Source organism: Delphinus delphis, chromosome 20 (assembly GCF_949987515.2).
Source record: "Delphinus delphis chromosome 20, mDelDel1.2, whole genome shotgun sequence".
Classification (NCBI taxonomy): domain Eukaryota; kingdom Metazoa; phylum Chordata; class Mammalia; order Artiodactyla; family Delphinidae; genus Delphinus; species Delphinus delphis.
In genome coordinates, this window is record NC_082702.1 from 444,692 (window position 1) to 455,892 (window position 11,201).

Consider the following 11,201-nt stretch of genomic DNA (forward strand, 5'->3'; position numbering starts at 1 on the left):
CAGTGAAGGGAACCCCAGATTTTCCTGGTTCCTATTTTATCACTTCGATGAACCATCATGTCCTTCTCCCTATTATACACACGGGTGCAGTTGGCTCTGCTAACTGGTCTGGTTTGTGTCTAAAGAGGCTGTATTAGTTTCATATCACTACTATAACAAATTACCACAAATGCAGTGGCTCATAACAACAAAAATCTCTTATCTTAGGTTTCTGGAGGTCAGAAGCCTAAAATGGGTCTCACTGGGCTAAAGTCACCATGTTGGCATTTGTGTTCCTTCTAGAGGCTCTAAGGGAGAAATCCATTTCCTTGCCTCTTCCACCTTCTAGAGGCTGCCCTCGTTCCTTGTTCTGTGCACCTGCCTCGCCATCATTCCATCCCCTTCTCTGACTGACCCTCCTGCATCTCTTTTTCACTTATGAGGACCCTTGTGATTACGCTGGACTCACCTGGTAATCCAGGATACTTTCCCCATCTGCAAATTCCCTTTTGCCATGTAAGGTAACATACTCACAGGTTCTGAGGATTAGGATTTGGACAACTTGGGGGGGCAGGGGAGGCATTATTTTGCCTATTACAGATTCTAATTTCATTGGTCTGGGTTTGGCCTTGGCATCCAGACTTTTTTTTTTTTTTTTTGCCACACCATGCGGCGTGCAGGATCTTAGTTCCGCGATCAGGGATCGAACCCGTGCCCCCTGCAGTGGAAGCGTGGAGTCTTAACCACTGGACTGCCAGGGAAGTCCCCATCCAGACTTTTAAAAGTTTCCAGATGATTCTAATGTGCAGACAAGGCTGAGAGCCACTGGATAAGAAACAGCATAGTGCAGTAGGAAGCAAAGGCTAGGGAGAGGGACCCAGCTGATTTCAATTCCCAGTTCTGCCTCTTAACTCTTTTATGGGCAAATGACTTCATTTATCTGGCCTTCTACTTCCTTCTCTGTAACACGGAGATAATAAACCCTCTGCTCTTCCCAGATGACCATGACGCCCTCTGCTTCTCCATGTCCATGGGGGGAGGCAAAGTTGTACTGCTCAGACACAGCCACACACTTAGGCTCACACAGACATACAGACCCACATAAAGACACACAGACACACAAACACACAACTTGCATCCGGGATATATAAAGAACTCTTACAACTCAAATAACCCAACAACAAAGCCCCTAAATAACCCAATTTAAAAATGGGCAGGGAATTCCCTGGTGGGCCGGTGGTTAGGACTGCTGGGGGCCCAGGTTCCATCGCTGGTGGGGAAACTAAGATTCTGCAAGCCACACAGTGTGGCTACATAAATAAATAAAATAATAATGGGCAAAGACAGTAACATTTCCCCAAGGAAAACATGCAGATGGCCAATAAGCACATGAATGGATGCTCAACATCCTTTGTCATCAGGGAATTGCAAATCAAAGCCACACTGTGATCCCACTTCACACCCAAGAGGATGGCTGTGATCTGAAAGACAGGTAACAAGTGTAGGTGATGATGTGGAGAAATCGGAACCCTCATACATTGCCGGTGGAAATGTAAAATGATGCAGCCTCTGTGGAAAACAGTTGGAGAAATGAAAACATATGTCCACACAAAATCTTATACAGAAATGTTCGCAGTAACATTGTTCAAAGAGGTAAGGGAGGAGCCAGGATATAGAGGTCTTTTTGCTGGAAAAACAAACAACAAAACATGTAGTCGAACATCAAAAGATTACTGCTAATCGCGAAGAACAGACACCTCAAGTTAATAACTTTAGTGCTTTTCTATGTATTGGAAGATGCAAGAGTCTGGGTTCATTGAAATTATTCCTTAGATATGTATCTTAACTATCTAGGCCAGTATCCAAAGCACAGAATGGATAGCATTCTGTGTTATCCACAGAATGCTTCCTGTTTTTCTCCATCCTGAATTCCCCTCAGGGCTCGCCGTCTGGAGGCATGCACTGGCTGACGGCTTGATCTTTGTCTATTGGAATGGCAGGCAACATTCCCTGTCCACAAACCACACGGTGGTCTGGGGGACCCCCCAGTAGTTGTTTTGTATTCGGTGTCTCACTGGCTCACTCACGCATTCCCCATACGTGACGTGCCAGGAGATAGGGACACAGAGACGTGGACACGTGCTAATGGGGCTCCTGGCCCGGGGCAGGGGGGGGCTCTGAACAAAGACACAGGCAAAAGCCACACAAGGGATGTGCTGCCAGGGTGGGGGGGGCCCGAGGGGGCCACGGGCCTCTGACTTGCTCAGGGAGTCACCCTGGAGCTGATGCTGAGGACAGGAAACGAGAACAAGCTGGGCTGTCTAAGGAACCGGAAGGAGGTAGGTTTGGTCACTGCAAGCTGCCTGGGAGATGACGAGAAATGAGCCTGGAAAGGTGGGCCGTTGTGGGGAAGTGCAGGGGCTTCGAGGCTGGGCTTGAGGTTGGTTCTTACCTTGGTGGCCACAGGGAAGCCCTGAGCAAAGTTGTACAGGAAGTGGAAGGCCCCCTTCTGTGACGGGAACAAGCTCGTGGCTCCCAGCAGGCATTTCACCAACGACGTCTGGATTGAGCAAGGGCTGCCCAGTTCCCACGCTGCCTTTGCCTCGAGTTGCTTCTTCAGATGGGACCCAATCCTCCTGTTGTCTCCCAATACTCAAGGGGGCTTTATATTCCACACGTCTTGGTGTCCGCTGAAAGGGATGGACGGACTTCCACCACGCTGTCCTTATGTGCTACATCTAATATTTCCATCCTGAACAGTGAATGGCTTCCAGCTGGCCTTGGGCAAGCAGTTTAACCTCTCAGAATCTCAGCTCTAAGTGGGGATAGAGATGCCTGCATCCCAGGGCCGCTGACAGGATGAGATGGGACAACACTTGCAAAGTGCTCACACAGTGTGGAAGCCTTACACCGGCATCACCGTCGCAGCTGATTTCAACAGTCTTCATGCTGAAGCTGAGGAGCGACACAGTTTTTAAAGAGCTGGACTTGGTGACACCACGTTTCAGCACACAGAGCTTCCTTTTTTTGGGGGTGGGGTGGGAAACAGACAACCATATGGCCCGAGTTAATGCAAAGCACAAAGGACTAAAAAAAAAATACCTTTTTTTAAAATAGTTTTTTTTCTTGTTTGTTTTTTAATTACACTTTTCCCTTGGCGAAAACTTTGAAATGAGCTGTTCCAGGCCTGCTGAGAGGAAGACCATTCACACCTGTGGATCTTTCCTACCAGAGAGTGGGCACCCGTGGGAACCTGCACATGGGGGAGGATTGGGGGTGGCCGTGACTCCCCTTGAAGCTCACGGAGAAGCATCTCCAGAGGACAGGTCCCAGGCCCATGCCCAGCTTTCTCACCCGACCAGGTGGCCCTGCGTGGAGAAGTGCGTGAAGTGCAACAGCGGTTGCTCTGTACCAGCCCCAAGTTCCTGACGCTCCCAGGGCCCTCGCAGGCTGGGGGGACAACACACCCAGGACGGACAGGTCTCCGCCGCATCTGGCACGTCCGCAGTTCACTGATGCATGAGAACCAAACGATCACGGAGGGTTTTCTGACACCCGCTGCGTTCGCGTGGTCTCCCCCCGACCCCCCCCCCCCGCCAAGGGACCTGCTCTGGCGGAAGGCCCCGCCGCACTCCCCGCACGCGTAGGGCCGCTCGTCCATGTGCGCCCTCAGGTGCTTGGCTAGGGTCCAGCTTTGCGTGCACTCGGTGCAGGCAAAGGGCCGCTCACCCCTGTGGATGCGCCGGTGCTGGGCCCGGGACGAGCTCTCGCTGAAGGCGCGCCCGCACTCCAGGCACGGGAACAGCTTCTCACCCGCGTGGGTCCTCTGGACCTTCCCACGCTCCTCGCACGCGTGGGGCTTCCGTCTGCCGGGACTCGGTGGACGGCCCACGAGGCACGCGTTCTCGCCAAACGCACCTCCCCACCCACCGCGCGCCGGCGCGTCCTCCCCAGCTTCGACTCCTCGAGGGAGACTGTGGTCTGGAAAAGAGCCGAAGGCTTCCACGCACACGCCCTCTCCCGGATCCAGGGCAGAAATGCACGCGACGCCCTCCTGGCGAACATGGTTCGCGGGAGCTTGCGCCCGTGCCGGCGTGTCCTGATGCTCGGTGAGGAAGGGCAGCCAGGGAAAACCTCCTGCGAGGCTCCGCTCGGGGCTCTGCTCCCGCCGGCTGCGCGTCCCCGCTGCCGCCTGGCCTCTGTGCTCTGTGACTTCACGATGGTGTGTGCCCTGGCAGCCCCCGCGTCACCTGCCCTGGAACTAGAGCATCACCTGCCCTGGAGCCTGCCCTTTGTCGGGAGCTCGGGACCCAGGCTCTGATTCTGAAATGTAAGCAAGAAACGTGCTCAAGCAACGACCTGAACGTGCACTGCCAATCTGCGCGGGGACAGAGCCCCAGCGGCCTGACTTGGACAACAGAACGAGCTGCTGGCCCGGACCTGCGGCCTCAAGCAGAGGCTCCTGCATCTGAGGAAGGGCACCCACCGCAGAGCACGTACCAAAATTCCAGACTCCCAGGAGGAACGCAGGTGCTCAGTATAAACCATGTTGTTGGTACGCACGGTTCAGGCGCAGTGAGCCGCTGTTACCATTTAGGGAGTGGTGAGAACCCCACGCTCCCGAAATCCAAGTTCAGACACCAGCCAAAGGCCAGCCTTGCATCAGGCCCTTCCAAGGACAGCAGCCTCAGACCTGCTGTGTTAACCTTTTTCTGCACAGCGAGGAAGGAAAACGGTAGAAGGGAACAGAGAAAGGCACGGGCCAAGGCCACCGAGAGCCATCCCCTTGGTCAGATGCCATGAGGGGCACAGCCACGCCCTCACCGGACCAGGGCCTGGCCAGCAGAGTGGAGAACAGGCACTCAAACAAAAACTTGTATGTATGTGAATGTTCCCAACAGCCAAAATGTGGAAACAGCCCAACTCTCTGTCAACTGAAGACTGTATGAATAAAATGTGGTCTATCCATGCGATGGAATATTATTCAGCCACAAAAAATAAAGTGCTGATAATGTGCTAATGTTGATGAACTTTGAAAGCATTATGCTAAGCGAACGAAGCCAGATACAAAAATTCCACAGAGGCACAAAGCTGATTAGTGGTTGTCAGGGGCTGGGGGGACTGACTGCTTAATGAGTAAGGGGTTTGGCTCTTTTCTGTTGGGTGTACACGCCACCTCCTTGCCCCAGGAGGAGAAATAAACTCATCTGAAACATGGTGACTATAGTTATAATACTGCATCGTATATTTGAAATGTCCTAAGACAGTTTATCTTAAGTGTTCTCACTATGGTGAAAAACGGTAACTCTGGGCTTCCCTGGTGGTGCAGTGGTTAAGAATCTGCCTGCCAATGCAGGAGAAATGGGTTCGAGCTCTGGTCTGGGAAGATCCCACATGCCGCGGAGCAACTAAGCCCGTGCACCACAACTACTGAGCCTGTGCCCTAGAGCCTTCGAGCCACAGCTACTGAAGCCTGCACGCCTAGAGCCCGTGCTCCACAACAACAGAAGCCACTCAATGAGAACCTGCGGACAGCAACGAAGACCCAACGCAGCCATAAATAAAAAAATAAATAAATTTATTAAAAAAAAGGTAACTCTGAATCAATAGCTTGATTGTCGTCATCATTTCACAATGTATACGTATGTCAAAATACAACCTTGTACACCTTAAATATATATAACCTTTATTTGTCAATTACACCTCAGTAAAGCTGGGAGAGAAAAAACGAAATTTAATTTAAAAAATGATTAGATAGAGAGACCTTCCTTCACTTACCTGGACCTCTTGGGACGTCTCTCTCCACAGTCCACGGGTCTTCCCACTGCTCCAGCTTGGAGATCACATCTGGTTTGGAATCAGGAAGTCCTGTCCATGGTGACAAAGGAGGAAGGGGTTGCTACAAGTCAGTCAGCCCCAAGAGGCTGAACAGTAGTGCAGTGTGTGCCCTGAGGCATGGGAAAGCCCTCTCCCTAGTGATTCAGGGAGAGGCATCCAGTCGGTACAAAGGGGACCCAGCTGGGGACACAGAGCAAGGACACATCTGGGTGTGAGTGACCGGGCATGAGGCAGGGGATGAACACACACACACACACACACACACACACTCACACAGAGCATCCTCTGCGTTGGGCCCAGCAACCCCCATTCCTCCCTTGTGAAGTCCATGGCCACGTCCTTGAACGTCACTGGCTCTGAAACATCCCACACACATTGGCTCAGCCAGGGGCTATGTCTGACAGGGGTCAGTCCCATGGGAAACAGCAGGATGTGAACACCCTGTTGTCATGGGGGAGGGAGTGGGGGGACTCACGCTGAGTGGCCCAAGCCAAGAGTTGGCGCTGTTATCACCTTGATACTGGGTGCTGTGATTCCAGTTGAATATTTGTGTCTCTCCCAAAGTCCTATGTTAAAGCCTTAACCCCCAATGTGAAGGTATTTGGAGGTGGGGCCGCTGGGGGTGATTAGTTTTAGATGTGGTCATGAGCCTGGGTGTTGGCTGGTAAACAGTGTGGCCACAGAGAACCCCACGTCCCAGATCTCCCCAGGGTCAGGGTTTCTCCCAAGGTGCCCTCGATTAGTGACAGAGTCACTGAGCTCCACCCTGGGGTGAAGAGAGGAGGAGGAAGGGAGGGAGAGGAGGAGGTTGGCCCTGCCCCAGGACCCACCCTCCCTGGGGGCTGCAGCTCCAGTTCAGCTCGCAGGTGAAGCGGCGCAGAAGCAGGAGCAGAAACGGGTGTGCCTGCTGACAACATAGGCATTTTGGAGACTCACGCGGACAGCATCTGACGGGAATGTGGTGTCCTGGGCCTCAGGCTTATGGCCCTTGATCCTCCCCTGAGAGGGAGGAGCTGGGGGAGGGCAGGGGAGGGGCTTGAGGTAGGCCAGATCTGCCCTCAGACCCCAGGGACCGCAGCCCCAAAGTCCCCTCACCCAGAAGCCCTGCCAGCCAGTGGCCCCTTTCCCAGGGACCCTGGCCCTCCCCGACCAGACCCTCCCACAGGCGTTTGCTCCTGTGCTGCCTGCCCTCGGCCTGCTCCCTCCTGTTCGCCCTCCAGGGCTCACAGAACCACAGCCCCCAACGTTTGCTATGTGCCAGGCCTGCTGTGGGAACCCTCCATCAGCTTGCTTGATCCTCACTCTGCCCCTACGAGTGAGGCAACACTACCTGACCCATGTGACAGGAAGGAAACTGAGGCATCAAGAGGGGAAGACGCCTGAGTTCACATGGACGGACGGGGTGATCTGTGCCCCTGGAATTAGTCTGGGGATGTGGCACACCACCTCGGCTCTCGTGCAGGGGTCTGCACAGCCACCATGGATCCAGGGTGACCCGGGGAAGATGCACGCTTGGACCTCTGGCCCCATATCCCTACTCTGGGCCTGTTTCCTCTCAGGTACAGCAGGGACAGTCTCCGGGAGGATGAACAGCATTAGGCTGTGAAAAGTCTTTGTGAAATGAAACACAACACGGGAACAGCGCACAGGGTCTTTGCTGCCCAAGGCCACACTACCTTTACACCCTGCATCCCTGCCTGGCTCCTAGGCTGGGCAAGGGGTCATGGGGCTCAGGGATCCATAGAAAGCAGCCCTCTGATTTGATGCTTGGGGGCTGGGCCTCAGACCCTGCCTCTAAAACCGTCCCTGAGCCTAGGCTGAGTCCCTGAGCTGCAGCCCCATGCCACCCCCAGCCCGTGAGCTTCTCAAAGGCTCTCTGGGCCACACTGGCCCAGTTCCCTAATGTGGGGACAATCAGGTACTGTCACTACCCTCTGTTATACAGGTGGGGGAAAACAGGAGCACAGAAGGGTTAAATCTAAGGTTGTGAAGCAAATAATGGGTAGGTGGGGATTTGAAACAAGGCAGTCAGACTTGAGTCTGTGCCTTCAAAACAGTAATTTTTAAAAAGAGAGATATCAGGGCTCAGCTCAATGAGTTCTGAGCAAGCACACACCTGTGCAACCATCGTCCAGATCAAGCTCTAGAGCCTTCTGTGAGGATGGAATTTGGCAGCCATCAGCCCCATGTGGCTCCTGAGCAGTAGGAACGCAGGTGGTGTGACTGAGAAACTAGATTTGTGATTTTTAAGTTTATTTATTTAATTCAGATTTCAATACGTACAACGTGGCTCAAAGATACCAGTTGGAAAGTTCAGCCCTGGGGCGTTTCAGCACCATGGACAGACCCCTCCTGGCTCCCTTCCAGGCAATGCCCTCCCCAGCCAGGAGGTGGTTACTGCTGGGATTTCTGACAGCGCAGGAGTTGTGCCTATTCTTGAACTTCGTACAAAGTGAATGATATGCTGTGTAACAGTCTGAAGTCTCAGCTCCAAGCTCTCTCGGGCTTATGGGTGACAGCAGCAGAAGGCACCTTTCAGGATCCCTTGTTACAGGGACGGTTGGGGATGAAGTGGAGCTACCAGGTGGGCGAGTACTCAAGAGGGATGAAAATCATAGTCCCAGCTGCCTTGAATTCAGGTCCCGACAGAGACTCCCAGGAGGGAACGGCTGACTGAGGCCTTCTGCCCCTCCCCACAGGGGTGAGAGTGGTGAGCAGATCCCTGGGGCCCAGTGCGCCCTTCCTCCTGGTGTCATTGCTAAGCGAGGGAGGTGGGTAAGTGGAGTATGTCAGATCTAGGATCAAACCCACCTTCACCACTCCCTGATGGGTGACCTTGGGCTGCTCAATTCCCCTGGGGCCTCAGTTTTCTATCTGTAAAATGGGGTAATAATACCTTTTGTGGGAGGCTGTTTGTTCATTCATTAACAAGTACTCCACGGACTGGGCACCACATCATGAAATTTACAGTCTGTGATGAATGGGAACAAGTGTAAAGTGTTCAAATGTGGTAAGACATAAAAGCGTAATGTGGGTTTGGGTGGCCAGGGAAGGCCTCTGAATGGCTAAGCTTATACCCTATTGAGTGGCCGGTGGGGTGGAGGAGGAGAATGATGGGCAAAGGGAGAGCCATAGGGGAGGCCAGAAAAACAGGTAGAAGTCAGGTCATGCAGGGCCTGGAAGGCATGGAAAGAAGTGTGAATTTGTTTCAAATCAGGGGTCAGCAAACACGGCCCCATTGCCTGTTTTTGTATGGTCTATGAGCTAAGAATAGTTTTTACATTTTTAAGTGGCTGGGGTGGGGAAAGGTGAAAAGAAGACAAATGTTACATGAAAGTCAGATTTCAGTGTCCATCAACAAAGTCGTGCATTTCGTCAGGAAAAAAGAAAAGAGTGTGGATGTGTGTTTTCTCTCTTGTTAGATAAGAACCTATATGACATCCTTGATTTTGCCTCTTGGACTGCAAAGCTCAAAATACTTGCTATCTGGTGCTTTACAGGGAGAGTTTGCTGACCCTGCTCTGATGACTTGGGCAGTGACAGAGGGTTTAAGGGGAGGGGTGGCCTCACCATTCAGGGTTAAAGACCCCTCCAGTCTTATGTGGAGAGAGGTGGAAGGGGCAAAGGGTGGCAGAGACCTGTGAGGAGGTGGTGGTCTGGGCTAGGCTGAGGAAGGCAAGGAGAAGGGCATGTTTTGAGGGAGACCTGGTTTCTGAAAAATGTCCAGCCCTGTGACCACCACCCTGCCTTCTGCCTCACCTGGTGCCTCGGGCTCCATCAACTGCTCGGTCTCTGGACTGCTTGGCCTCACCAGATACATGATAGTCGTCTTAGTCTCAGGCTGAGGAGCCAGGTTGTAGGTGACACTGGCAGGGATGGATTCCTGTCCCCAGAGTCTACTTCTCACACAGCAGTGGGGCTCCAAGCCTCTGGCTTGAACCTTGGGGCCCAGGGCTGGGATTCTCGTCAATGAAGTACTGCTGGCTGAGCACAGGCAGCAGGGAGTGGGTGTGGCCACAGCCATACACATGGGCTCCCCTGGGACACACCAACTGCCTCAGTCCCCCGAACTGAGAACATATGTCCACACACAAACCTGTGTGTGAATGTTCACAGCAGTGATGCTTGAGTAAACAAACTGGTCTATTTCCATACGATGGAATATTAGTCAACTACAAAAATGAAGTACTGACACACGACACAACATGAATGAACTTGGAAAACATCACTTTCAGTGAGAAAAGCACACACACAAAAGCACATATTGTAGGACCCCATGTATATGAAAGGTCCAGAACAGAGACAGAAGGTGGATTAACGGTTGCCAGGGGCCGGGGAGGAGGTGAACGGGGGAGTGGTGGCTACGGGTTCAGGGCATATAGGCACACACCTGAGGTCACACCTGCATACACAGGCGGTGTCACACATGCGGGGTCGGGCTCGGATGCACACCTGAGGTCTCAACTGCCAGCACAGGTCGCTCCCCACCCCCACCCCCTGGCGCGCATCACCGCCTCTTCTCTCCCCTCCCCCACAGCCCGGCCGCCCCGGTCCACGCCCCTTGGGCCCCACCGCCTGCCCACACGGGCCTCCCCGTTCCTCACACTCGCACCGCTAACCCGCTGGGACCGCGAACTCACCACAGAGTCGGGGGGCGCCCCCAGGGGCGCCCCCACCCTCGCGCATGTCGCCCTGTGCAGGCTCACTAAGGCCACTTCCGCCCAGCGCCGGTGGTTGGGGACTTCATCTCCCAGCGGGCCCCGCGCGCTCCGTGCCTGGAAACAGCCGGCATAGGGTGAAGGCCCTTCTGGGAAATGAAGTCCAAGTGCACCGCCAAGGGAAGAGCGTGGGGACGCGTCAGTCCGTCTTCCCCGGGGGGGGGGGGGGGGGGGGTTGGAGGACTGGACATACAGGGACAGGCACAGTTTCCTGTGTCCTGTTAGATATGCAACGTATGTACTTTATGTCCTCTTCCTCCTCACACATATACATGTATAAGTATTAATGGAAGAAATTTTCATGTATTGAGGTACGGGGAAGTCATTCTGGCTTGTACACGATTTAACTTTACTTTTATGCTAACTAAAACTTAAGCCTGTTTGCAGCCTATCACACACACATTGTATATCTGCTTTAATCATTAAAGAAAAGGGTGCACTGACCAGAAGTAAAGACTGTCCGTGTTAAAAATAAAGATTAAATGCCTTCCTTCCTGGGACAGCAATGCCCGTCCTCCTTCAATGATAAGGCTCCCTTCCCAGGTGCCAAGGCCATACTGACTGACTGTTTTTTGTTTGTTTAAATTTATGTTTTATTTATTTATTTTTGGCTGCGTTGGGTCTTCGCTGCTGCACCCGGGCTTTCTCTAGTTGCGGCGAGCGGGA

At 53.1% G+C, this 11,201-nt stretch overlaps 1 long non-coding RNA gene across 1 annotated transcript; it reads right to left on the minus strand.

Moving 5' to 3' along the window:
• Positions 1–1,631: 1,631 nt before the first annotated feature.
• Positions 1,632–10,544, minus strand: LOC132415872 (uncharacterized). Its single transcript, XR_009517424.1, has 4 exons — positions 10,458–10,544; positions 5,758–5,847; positions 2,432–3,000; positions 1,632–1,666 (listed from the first exon to the last, which is right to left on the minus strand). It is a non-coding gene; the product is annotated as an uncharacterized lncRNA (long non-coding RNA).
• Between the last annotated feature and the right edge of the window lie 657 nt (positions 10,545–11,201).